The 13,232-nt window shown below is 36.0% G+C and overlaps 1 protein-coding gene across 7 annotated transcripts in view; it reads right to left on the bottom strand.

Moving 5' to 3' along the window:
- Positions 1-9,830, bottom strand: part of TRPC4 (transient receptor potential cation channel subfamily C member 4) — a 195,695-nt gene extending 185,865 nt beyond the window's left edge. For 3 of the 7 annotated variants that reach the window (XM_031934951.1, XM_023208693.2, XM_023208691.2), the window contains exon 1: positions 9,000-9,177. The gene's annotated coding sequence lies outside the window, so the exon portion shown is untranslated. Of the gene's footprint in view, positions 1-8,999 lie in introns of all 7 variants that reach the window. The other 4 variants (XM_023208687.2, XM_023208690.2, XM_023208688.1 and 1 more) reach the window with 3 other exon arrangements.
- Between the last annotated feature and the right edge of the window lie 3,402 nt (positions 9,831-13,232).

Genomic DNA, 13,232 nt, shown 5'->3' with positions numbered 1-13,232 from the left:
ATTTAATCAAGGTGGTAATTTCGTTTCACCATGAAAACATGATCTTACCACAGTTTTATAAATGTTCATAAATATGCATGTTCACCATATGCACCACCTACATATGGAAGCACCCTGCTATGGTTGAGGCAGCAGGGAATGTGAATTCATATACGGCAGTTCCTCTGTCATAAGCCTCCAATCCATGAGGGAGTAGCCTTAGTCCCAGGTCCAATTAGACAATTGAAAATTCCCATTTGTAGGACTGATGGAGGGCTAGCAGCGTATAGTATTGAAGAAACAAAGGGTGTGTGAAACCCTTTGAGCAGTCGCTGTCTTTGGTTTACTTATGTATCTATTTCATTATATTTAAAATAATCCAGATAAGTTTCAGGCAGACTTTGAAACCCTTCTAAAATCAGTTGAATTCCAGTGTGTTTTATGAGTAGTTAGAGAGTCTCATTGATCACATTAAGTATTTGACAATAATCCTTTTATATATCAAAGATGAAAAGATCTCATTTTGACTCTCAAAACCAGAAGCATTATAAGAAAGTAGATTATCTTTTAAAAACACTTCATTTAGATACACTGAAATGAATTAGGTTATATGCTTCAGATATACTAGGTTATTCAAAAATTGATCATTCCAAGTGCTCAGTTTGTTTACTTTTTCTCAACTGGCTTGTATATTTACTTTGTAGATATTTACATTTTTAAAAAATCAGAGGCTAAAATGTTACAATTTAAAAACAGATCTTCTGCATTTGATGTTGGCAATAATTATTGCCATTAATTATTAATTTTAAAAAGGTAATTTTCACTATTTAATTATATACAATATTTCAATTACAGCAGTGTAGTAACTGGTAAAAAATGTGCTTAAGCAAGTTCTGCCTTAAGTTCTGGTTTTAGTGGTTCATTGCTAAATACAATAGAATGCAAAGCAGTTCTTATTCTTCAGGTTAAAATTGTTGACATTTTTATTTGATGGAAAAATATTTATCATAAACACTACTATAATGAAATGTTATTTATTAAAGCTTCTTTTATTCACGAAAGGGCAAAATCATTTGCTGGTTCACTTTGTTCCAAGAACGTGCTGGAGTGCTAAATGAAAATGTGCAGTTCAGCTCCAAGTAGCTTGCACATTACAAATCAAAATGTTAAGCTGTGAGGTTAAAATGAACCAGATAAGCAAATAACACTTTCCCTGATGCCAACATCTCTTTTTATACAGCACATGCAGAGGGACATATCTTTAAATATTCTTTCTCCTTTATTTTAGAGGCTCTCAGATGCTTAGACGTAGGCACTCTAATTATTTTGCATGATAACCCTCAGACAGGAAGAAATTCTGGCACTGTTGGTAGTCCTAGGAATGCAGGTTCCAATAATGGTTTTTGTAAAAAAGATGATTGTATCTAGTCCAATCCCTCTTTTGTTTTCAAGATTAAAGGCCATGAGAAAGGTAGTCTATTTCTAGGTTTTCAATAGACTTAGCAGTAGACAGACGAGCCCATGAGAAAACACTAACAATGGGCCTTGAGAACTCCTAGATTTCTCTAAAATTGATCTGACCTTATAGAATCTCTTAAGCCAAAGTCTCTACTGTCTCAAGAGAAAGGGGTAGGGTGGTGAGAATCCAGATCATTATATCCCTCACTACAAAAGTGGCTTCATTGGTTCCATGTGGGATAGGGCAACATGTAGCTATAACACCAAAAATCCAACCAGACTTTGGAAAACAACTTACCTCTTAAAATACATAGCCTGTGAGTGGTAATTTGGTAGTATCTATGTACAAAAGCAAAACACTGTTTTTAATCATGTCAATAATGCTATTTAAATTTAACAACGGATTTACAGTCAAAAAACTTAAGTCCTACTCTTATAGAAAATAATAATTAGTGGCAAAAAGGATGTATTTAGTTTTATTCCACCATGGCCCAAAGTTTTTGTTTTGTTCTGTTTTATCTTTTAAATGTCAACTATAGACTCTACTCATTGTAATATAATTTATGTTATTTATTTAGTGAGTTCACAGTTGTCATGGGAAAGGATCAAGAGAAAATAAGGTTGCCAAATATGTTTTAGATAATATAGAATGCTGGAATATGATAAGAGGCTTATAAACAAACTTTTCTTAAAATATTAAAGAAAAAGGAAAATATGTCTTATTCATCTCTGTATCCTCAGCATCTAGCAGAGTGATTGTTAAGGCCTCAGTAAAGTGTGTGCTTGTGTGTGTGTATATGTGCATGTGTGTAGACAGAGAAATACACAGTCATGCATCACTTAACAACATTTTGGTGAATGATGAACTGTGTATATGATGGTGGGCCCATAAGATTATAATACTGTATTTCTACTGTACTTTTTCTATGTTTAAATACACAAATATCTACCATTGTATATTTACAATTGCCCACAGTATTCACTACAGTAGCATGCTACACAGGTTTGTAGCCTAGGAGAAATAGGCTATTCCATATAGCCTAGGTATGTAGTAAGCTCTGCCATCTAGGTTTGTGTAAGTACACTCCGTGATGTTCGTGCAATGAAGAAATTGCCTAATGATGCCTTTCTCAGGACATATTTGATGTATGACTGTATGATCATATAGAAAGATTTAGGATGCCTACTTAGAAACATACTTTTAAATAAGATTGCCTTCCAAGTCATTCATTGCAAATCTAACCATTTTATAGGGATACTGATATATTCACAAACAAATCCTGTGGTCCTTTATGGGTTACTCTATACTATTCAATAATAATTTGTGTTTCACACTCAGAAGCAGTCTCCCACTCTTTATTACTTGTTATTTACTGTTATTACATGTATGTGTATATGTGTGTTTACACGTACACACATATATGTATGTTGTATACACATATAAATTATATTCCTGTACATATTGGGCTCTAGATAAAATTAAAGAAGACCCAACTCTGCTTGTCAAACTGCAACTACCACAAAAGAACACTCATGTAAAGTGAGACCTCAATGTGATTCAGGGCATGCAGCTTCACTCTACCTTAGAATGAAAGGGATCTTTACATAAAAAGATACTCATGCTGTCATAAATGGCGAAGATGATTGTACATAAATCATGATATGTTCTCTGTTCTTCACTTCATGTACACTATGTCTGTTGTGTCATCCCTCCATTGTATTTTGGGGGGTTCATATTGGTGTATGGTCAGCTACTTGAATGAATAGTGTATTAAATTAAAGAGGTTGAGCATAGCAACCGATAACAGAGTAATTCAACCATTTATGCATTCATTTATTTCACTCATCTATTCAAAAAGCACGTAGTCAGTGATATTATACTACTTCTGTGAAAATGAAAATTACAATGTATTATGAACTATGATCCTGGTATGCAAATTGTTATTTCTCCACTATCATTTAGAGATGAAATGCACTAAAAATATAGCAGAGTATCTGAACACTTTTCATAATCTTGATCTGTAAAAACTCTATTGTCAATGAAGTAGAATGAAAAAAGTTTTTTAAAATCCCTCATGCCACACACAATGGGACATCATGTACTGTCAAGTCTTTGAAATGCACTCTCAACTTACTTTCCAAATATCCTCACTCCAGGGAAGTCTCTGGCTTTCTTTAGTTCAGTAAGCATTCCTGAGAAATACTTGTATCTGTCCTCTTTCAACTCTAACTACTCCTCTCATAGTGTAATGGAATAAAAGCCCTTCTTTAAGAATTCTGGCACGGTACCACTTAAACTGAAACACATTAATAACTGGTTATATAAATCCTATAAAAATGAGCGTTATAGAGTGAGTAGTTGACTGAAAGTTAAGTTTATTGAATAATGGTGGGTAAATTATTTTTGTAACATAAGAAATAATATGGTACTCATTATATTGTATAAGTGCAACATTATCACGACTGGCATCATTATATAAATATATGCTAAAAATTTAGCCATGTACAGTATTATGAAAGTATAAAATACATTAATTATGTCAATTATGAAGCATAGTATTTATGGCACTCTAATTCAGTTAAAAACTCACACAGTTTTGAAAATCCTCTGGTTTCCTTAAAAAAGTTTACTGTCTAGATCTGGAGACAGACCTCTACCAACCTGCAAGACAGAATATAACAAGCTCTTTGCTTGTATTTATACTTGGGACATCTGGAGAAATGAAGGAAACTTTAAAGGAGACGGTCATACTGGATTTAACTAGGCACTAACCAGGATTTAGTGTCTGAAGAACATTTTTTTTGAAACAAAAAAGGTAGAAGTTATTCTAGACAGAGGGAACTTTGCCAGAAAATGTAACAAAAATGAAAAGCGTACGCATGTGCCATTCATCTATTGACTCAATTATTCATTTACTAATATTCAACAAATATCTACTGAATGGATAATATTTAAGTGATAATTTTTGTAATGGCATTATATATATGTAAAGACATTATTCCTTCAACCTCAATGTCAATAGGTTTTGGACACAATCTTGTCACCGCAAATGCATATATATGCTTAGTAAGTATCATGACAAATTTGTTAAGATTTGGCACCAGCTAATCGATGTCTTTTGGGATGCATGAATGAGAGCTCCTCTCAAATACCAAGGGACACTACAATAATTAGAAAATCAAAATTTCAGATAAAACTAAAACAAATACACTTGTCTAGAAATTTTACATAACACTGATAAGATGTAGTATAAACCTAACATGTCTTAGCATGACTTTTTCTTAATAAAGCCATTTTATTACCAGCTTACAAATGTTCAAAAGTTTGGAATGAAAACTTTTTATTTATAAATTATAAGCTCATGAATAATTCTAAAAAAATATAATCTTGAACTTTGTCCATAAAAACAAACTTTTTTTTCTTTTTACATGTACCAGATGTATATTTAAGAATACGAAACGAAGTCATTTTGAGATCATCCTGCTCAAGACATGTAGCTTACCTCTTGCTCTGCTTCAAAACTGATAGAATTTTAACGGACTACTGTTTCAAATTCTATCCCCATTATGGGGACAGTTGTTTATGTTCCGATGCTATATTTTTAAAATTCAAGAAATAAATAACTGAAAAAAATGAATTTATGAACCTTATTAAAAGATTATTGACTGTATCTTAGAAACCACAGGAATTAAGTAAAAAGAGTGTAGACTTTACTCTCAGGTAGATGTAGTATCTGATAGTGAAGGGATTTGATATACTTCAAATCCTGCCTTCCCACAAAGCAATTTTGTGATTTTCATAAATTTCATCTTTCTCGGATTGTTAAAATGTGATAATATTTCAGTTTCAAGGTAGATGTTAAGATAACAATGAAAAATAGCTTTCTTTTTCAAAGTTTCTTGCATAGCACCAAGTGTACATTAAATTCTCATAAATATTGGCCCATTTTCTCTCTTTTCTTTTTTCACAATAGGTCCTGTTTCAGGTAAATTTCAACTCTTGATAGTATTTGTTTGACATAATTACTCATGGTGACTTCTTCGACATATTTCAAAATCTAACAGCAAACTACAGACAGAATATAATTAATGAATATCTGATTCATTTCATTTCACTGTCATTTCTCCAAGAGAATGCAGTGTGCTAGATAAAGCTATCAAGGCATATTTTTTAATTAATGTTTTAATTAACATCTCTAATTTTATATGTAACACTGTGTCCATGTGTCATCTAGTGTCTCTCAAGAAGTCATTATTCTATGACACTGCTATATTTCTAAAAAGACAGATAAAATATACATTAATATTAATAGGATATTACATACAGTTTAGTTACAATAGTAGATCAAGTTCTGAAACTATTTCTTTCTTATCCTATTAAAATTAAACAACTTTCAGGAGGGTCATTTAGATTTTTTAAACATTTAGATACAGCACTTAATTTGCTAAATAGTTTATGAAACCACATGGTTTTGAATTAATACATTTTCAATGCTCTTGCCTTTAATTTTCAGTTTCCCAAATAAACGGTGTCTTTCCCTAAATGTATTTTTTGCATCATAAAGTTATTTCGGTAATACTAATGTTCTCAAAAATTAGGTCTATATTTGTGCTGATTAAAAAGACACAGTCATGATATTATATCCCTGATCAAAATATTCTCAAATCTCTTAAAATATTGAGGTGTCAATGCCTCTGGAAGGGTTAGAAATAGAAAACATGAGGAGTAAGATAGTTCTAAATCAACTCTTCATTATAACTAGATAGAAACAAATTCCCAGTTAAATTTGGGTTGAATCGAACCAGTTTTAATATTTTTTTGCGGGGGAGTATAGGGTATAATTAGGTGAAAAGGCAAAGTTTTTACTTTGAGCTGTCTCCTCTCAACCTCATTTTTAATGAGAACCAAATAATCATGGTGGGGTTTCCCTCGGCATTAAAGAGGTCAATAACACTTGTTTCAAATGAGTCCAGACAATTCAATTTCTAAAGTCAAAGTGCACATTAGAATTTGATTTCATAAACTATATGGCAATGATGGTTTTGGAAAAATGAAAATTTAATAGTTTATTGTATTTTCCCTTTACCTGACATTATTTTCAAAAATACAACAATCATATTTTCATAAAATATACAGTTCCTAATTTTATAGTTCTACCTACTGCTTAGTATTTCTCATAAATCTATCTTTAGTTATATATCTATATTAACTTTAAGCACTGATAGTCACAATATTTACTATTGAACAAATGTGTGCATATTTTTATTTTTGTTCCAATACATGCGTAGATCAGAAAAGAGAAATTATTTCAGTTTTCAGCTGCTAAATATAATGCTGATCATCTGAACTGCCATAAATAATCCTGGCAATTAAACATACAGGTATAAAAATATAACAGACTATTTCAAAAAATACATGTTTAAAAGTATTTTTAATTCAGTGGGGTTAAAATCAGTGCATCTTAAAGGGGGTTATTATATTTCAATACAAATGTAATTATGTTTTTCACAGGGTACGCTGATAGCATTTGACTAGATGATCAGATATGTTTATTACTTTTAAATCATAAAAGAAAAATTTAACACAATGATTGTCATTGTTTCTATCTTTCATCTACAATTAGGAAACAGCAATTTTTCTAAGCTTAGTTATTACAGTGAAGTTTTTAATAACATCTAGTTCACAAAAGTATTGATAGACACAGCCATCCAAATATTGAAAAATAGCCGATCTAACTTCCAGATTCCTTACCAATTAAAATGATGTAATAGTTTATAAACATAAATTGTTGTTTTTAAATATTTATTTAGCTTTGGTTTCCTAAATGAGGATGTTGAAACAGGTAACTTTTCAGTCCTATAGATGGCTGTAGTTCTCCATGGAGCATAAGTTAGAAAGTTAGTTTGAAATGTGTGTATAGAATAAGACATTAAAATTTCCTCTAATGAGAAGGAATAAAATGATTGCTTCTGTTACTTCTTCTTAATACAAAGTATGAATTGATTAAGGTTATTTTATATGAAAAGTTATTTGGCCTCTTACTGGTTGAATAACTAAAATAGCTATAAAATTCATATAGAACTTTAACTGTGTCATGGACTTATTTATGCATTTTTATCTTGACCTTTTGGAAATAAGTGCAACAGAAAAATAAATTATATAACAATTACAAGATTTTAAAGATTATAAGTAATGAAAATGTAGTCCAACTCATACATCTTTCAGAATGACGGGTATGCAAGAAAATTGAAATTGATCTTATTGCTTTTTTTTCCCCCTTAAACATTTAAGGAGGATATTTTATGGACAATAGTGTCCAGGTGAATAAAAGTAGGCGTTATAAATGTAATTTTAAATAGCAAACCCAACACAATGATGAAGATTTCAGCATTTTAACATCTCTGCCCACTCTTACTCTCAATGTCTAATTTAGAGTTTTACCAAAAAACACCCCAAAACCAAAAATACCCTCCAGTAAACCCTTTTGTTAAAGAATTGGTAATATTCTTGGTGTTGTGATTATGTACTGTGAAAGGAAAGGCAGAAATTATATGAGCCCTAAGAGGCGGTGTTTTATTAAAACTGAAAAAGTTTTACAAGTCTGTCTTTTTTTTTTTTTTTTTTTAATTAAACAACTAAAGCTTCCTTCTGTCTCCTCCTACTCCTTTGGCTTGGTGCTTACTCCTTAAGCAACTTGCTGCATTTTATAGCTATGGAATTTCACTGGGAAGGACCTCCCTAAGAAGCCATGTGAACAGGGATACACCATAGTGAATGCAGGCAGACAAGATAAGAGATCCCTTTCCTCAGCTCTCCTAAACCCTCATGCCTTTCCCGTATACTCCTGTCTCTAGTCACAAAAGGCAGCTGAGTTCACAGCTGGAACAACAAGTTGTGCAGTGAATCCCAGTGATTTAACCAAGTAGCAAACCGGGTCCTGGGCTTTATTGGCTTCATTGGAATCTCGGTTGCCAGGCGAACTGGGAATCACTAGCCTGGGTAGGGCAACACGGATTAAAGTGTTTCTGTTTCTTGACAGAGAATGAAAATGACGCAGAATGTAATCGATCGGTAGAATACTGATCACTTTACTTCCTTCGTGCCCCTACTTTAAGTGCCGGAGAGCTAAGGCCTCACTTATATGCACCCAGGTGCCCCCGAGATCTCCATTTTCCCCAAATGCATAAAAGGCTAACAGCGGCCACATTCCCCAGCACCACGGCGTGGCTACAGCGCCTTTGTTTACCATATAAGTCACACCGGGGGTTCACTCCTCGCCCTCTCCCCTGCTTTAAAGCTGAGTGCGGTGGAAGACTGAGAAGCACCCCCAAACTCCTGCTCAGCCCGAGTCAACCACCGAAAGCTTCACAGATTTTTTTTTCCTGAGCCTTGAAGAGAAACCATACAGCCAGAACCTTTTGAACTCGTAACCCCCCAGGGATGTCCGCCTCCCAGAAGAGAGCCGGCTTCCCAGGCAGCTTAGGAAACTTAACCGAGATCCCAGAAAGAAGGCGAGGTGTAGCTCCGGTTGAACAGAGCTCCGAGGCGACATCCTCTTTACCTGCAAAGTTGCAATCTTCGGGCTGAAGTGATGGGATCCGGGGACGGACGGCGCGGGTGCCGTGCGGGGTGAGAGCACGCCCGGCAAATTCCGATGGAATTCCCTTAGTCGCTGCCGAGTTTTGGAGCATTCCAAGGAAAAGGAACGAAGCTGGAGCCCACGCAGCTGGCACCGAACTGGGCGGAGTGAGGATGCTCTGAAAGCGAAGCCATGGGAGGCGGGGGAGGGGCGGCCCGGGAAGGGGAGGTAAGCGCCAGGGGAGGAGAACCTCTCCCACCCGCGCCCTCACCGATCCCTCTGGATAAAGTTAAGAGTTCCCACGGCTGATAGCGGATGAGCCCAGAGAAAGGCACCCCTCCTTCCGTCCCTGGCGGCTGCCCGGCTCGGGGTCCGCACAGACCGCGCTGGAAAGGGATAGTCCGGGAAGATGCGCGTCCCACGCACCACACTGCTTGGAGGTGGAGGAGACCCGCGCGCTGGCAGGAGCTGACGCTCCGTCCCCAACTCGTCCCCCTCGAATAACCTCCACCTACCGGGGCCAACTGCTTGAGGTCAGCCAGTGGGCAGAGGAGTTCACTACCAGCCAGCCGTCATCCAGCCAGGTCGGTGGCGAGAATCTACCCTGTGGCCCTGGATGCAAGCCAGACACACCTCCAGTCTTAGGGCGGTCTCCGCAGACGTGTTGGACTTCAGTGCGCTCCGACACCCAGCTTTTGAATGCCCTGCTCCCAGCCTGGTCAACAAGCACCCATGCGACCCGCCACCCGACTGGAAGAAAGTAGCCCCCTGCAACTCTCAAAGCTTCTCCCACTCCCGCTTCTCTGGGTGCCTGGCACCCCCTTTCCTGTCCTCAAGGTGTCAGACTTCCCTTGCAAGAGCTGAAGGATGCGGCTTGCCACTAGTGTCAACAATCGAAACAGTCGCAATGAATAAATGATGAGCCACAGCGTTCCAACCACCCCCACCCAGTTTGGTGTTTCCAAAAGGCATAGGAAATCAGCAAGTTTCCACCAAATGTACCAAAACCCTAAGACGCGAGCCAGCCTAAGGGTGCAAAGTTCTGCGGCCGCAGGTAGTGTGCGTGTGTGCGAGTGTGTGTGTGTGTTACTGGTACCAGCTTACTGAGAGTGAGATTTCAAGATAAAGGTTATCTCTTGTCCAATCTCTTTAGTGTTCACACATGAAAATAAGATTAAAGTACAGAGAGGAATACACACACAGAAACCACACATACACGCTATTGGCAAAGTTGGCAATAACACTTGCTGTAACTGCAACACGGTGATTCCCAGCTTGTCACTCAGAAAGGCTTAATTGGTTGTGACCCAATGACCCAGAGAAAGACAGAGTTCATGTGTAAGATAGAGAGTGGAGCCCCTGAGGAATCCTAGCTGGCAACTACCCTCCTGGAGACTCTGTTTCTACCGGATTTCCGTTGTTTTCTGAAAGCCCTGAGATTAGCTGCTGGTCTCTGATGGTATTCCAGCAGATGCCTGATTCCAATTTACGCAAAAGCTTAGGAGCAACCGTTTTCTCCTGTCCCAACTAGGTTGTTACACCTGGGAAGCTGTGATGTGTCGACTGCAAGGAGGACCAGTTTCTTCCCATGGAATATTCCCAAGGAATATAAACCAACAAACTGGCATCCATATTCAGATTCTAAAGCACAAAATTAAAGAATTTCCTTTTTTATCTTCCCCTACCCACTTCAGAGTTCACACGAGTTGAGGTTTTTGTAAGTAGTTTTCACATGAGTAAAGAGGATATTACCAGAGATCACTCTGGGGTAACTGTGCATGCTGCTTTTTTTTTAAGTCACTTTTCTTATTTGTTAATTTATCTTTCTCCCTGCCTAACTGCTCCTGTATGGGTTTATTCCCAGCTCAGCTAGACCCCTATTCTAAATTTCTGAGAGCACTACCTCTAGTCCTTCCCAAAATACTAAGGTACATTGAGATAAGCCTGGTTTCTACAATGCTTCTGCAGTAAACAAAAGAGAAAACAACAAAAAGGTTCTTTTCCTTTCCTGAAACTCTTTTTACTCTTTACTTCAAGAAGAATACATGGACATGTTTAAACAGTTCTTTACTTTCCTTAACATTAGATGATGGCTTTTAAAAATATGCAAAATGTATCTCTCACTAGATAAGGTAATAACATTATAATAAATTCAAGTCCACTTTCTGACAAGGGAGAGGAGATGACATATATCTATGGAAATCTATTTCATTTAATGTGACTATAAGTATTTTTGGGACATTTATTGACAATGTTTCTTGTCAGCCTGCAAAGCAAAATTCTACATACTGTGTTTGAGTTTATATCTTTGAGATAAACCCCTGGTAGATAGAAATCCACATACTGTGATAAGTATAGGTCTTTATAATGCATATTAAAATACATGCAAGAGAAAAGCTGATCAGTGACAAACTTGTCCATTGTTTCGAAGTGATGAACTTTACTTTGCATCCTTAGCATCTGTACCAAGTTAAATGCTCCTACCCCTCTAAGGATTTGTTCTTTATAGCAAATATTATCTCTGTCATGATGTCAGCAAAGAGATATTTTACCATTTTTTTTCTAATTTGTTATTTTTTCCCATAAAAAGGTGCCTATGAAACTGCAATAAATACATAACAGAAAAGAACACCAAGGAGAGCATTATGTGTGTCAGCCATCTGAGCAGGCTGTATTCCCACGGAAAGAAGAATTTGTATTGATCACTGAGACTCCTTTTCAACAGTTTCATGTGATTATTGATTACTGGTTTCATGACTCCTACAAAATGATTAGCAATTACAGGAAAATTATTTGAAATCTGTTTAAACAGTCTGGTGAATTGCATATACTACAGTCATTAGCAATTCAAAGAGTTTATTTTTAACAATTTAAACATATGAGTTTGGCAGCATTCCACAAACCTGCACTGCACATAAAATGCACTTCATTGAAGTCAAAGAAATTTACAATAAAATGTTATATGCTATCTAGAATTTATTTTTAGTACCTTGTTAAACAAAACAAGAAAACACTCTTGTTTCCAAATTAGCAAGAGACAAATGACCCAAGAAATGATAGCAGTAAAACAATTTTGTGTAATGTCTATTTATAGCTAAAGTATATTGTAGAATTGGGATCACAATTGTTTTAGGAATACAATTTTCAATTTACTTCTAAAGACTCTTGTTCTGTTTAGGAATTGATAATGTAACTTGTATGAAGCACTTTGTTTCAAAGCTGTTGTACCTCAGACATAGAGACAAAGTCACAGAGACAAGTATTTGGAGAATTTATTCATGCACGTGTGTCACCATCAGCATTTTTATGTGCCAGTGATGCATCTGTGTATGATGCCATCGTGAAGTATATGATAATGGCCTTTCTGATGCTAAGATAAATTAAGAAATAGGTTAGCATTGTCTTTGATGCCCATGTAACCTGTCTTCCACCTTTGTGACCAAGACTTTACCTCCTACTGCACAAGGGCTCGCCCAAAGTCACTGAAGGGCCTCTACCTCAGCTTAACTTTTGGATCTGGCTCCTGCCCCAGGCTTTAGAATCTACCTTTTGTCATCAATGTAATGAGGCTCCAATCTAACCTATATGACGGTGCTATACACACAGCTATTACCTGCCTATTTTTTGAAAAATTTAACATTTTCTAAGTTATCAGAATTTTATTCAAAAATGTTAATTTTAATGAATCACTACATTTTTCTATGAAATGCTTAAGCATTTTTCAGGTCTTGAAAATGTAATTGTTTTTATACTGTTACTCCCTACTGGTTTACTTTTGTTGAAAGCCGTTATACAAGCATATTTGTCTGTATCTCTGATTATGTCCTCAAAATAGATTCCTAGTAACACAACCATGTGTCATGATGCAGGAATATTTTAAAGTACATGCTGTATGTCATAAGGGAGCTTGTTGCATCGAACCCTCATCAACATGGGACGTCCTTAAGGTCCTTTTTCTTCCTTTCTTTTTTTATTTTGGCTGACTTCCTACTTGAAAGAAAATGGTATCTCAAATAATGAGTTGTGTTACTAGAAACGGTGGCTTTTATATTTTGTATGCTTTGCTATTTGTTTCTTTTTGTGAGGTTACACACTTTTTCAATACTTATGGGGGTTTTGTTACTTTTCCCCCATTTGGTTTGTAATAACTCCTAATATTTGAATATTAGTACATTCTCATATTTATGGAAGATATTTATCAGTTTTTATTCTTTG

This window comes from Piliocolobus tephrosceles, chromosome X, assembly GCF_002776525.5.
Source record: "Piliocolobus tephrosceles isolate RC106 chromosome X, ASM277652v3, whole genome shotgun sequence".
Classification (NCBI taxonomy): domain Eukaryota; kingdom Metazoa; phylum Chordata; class Mammalia; order Primates; family Cercopithecidae; genus Piliocolobus; species Piliocolobus tephrosceles.
This window is presented reverse-complemented; position numbering and strand designations above follow the sequence as displayed.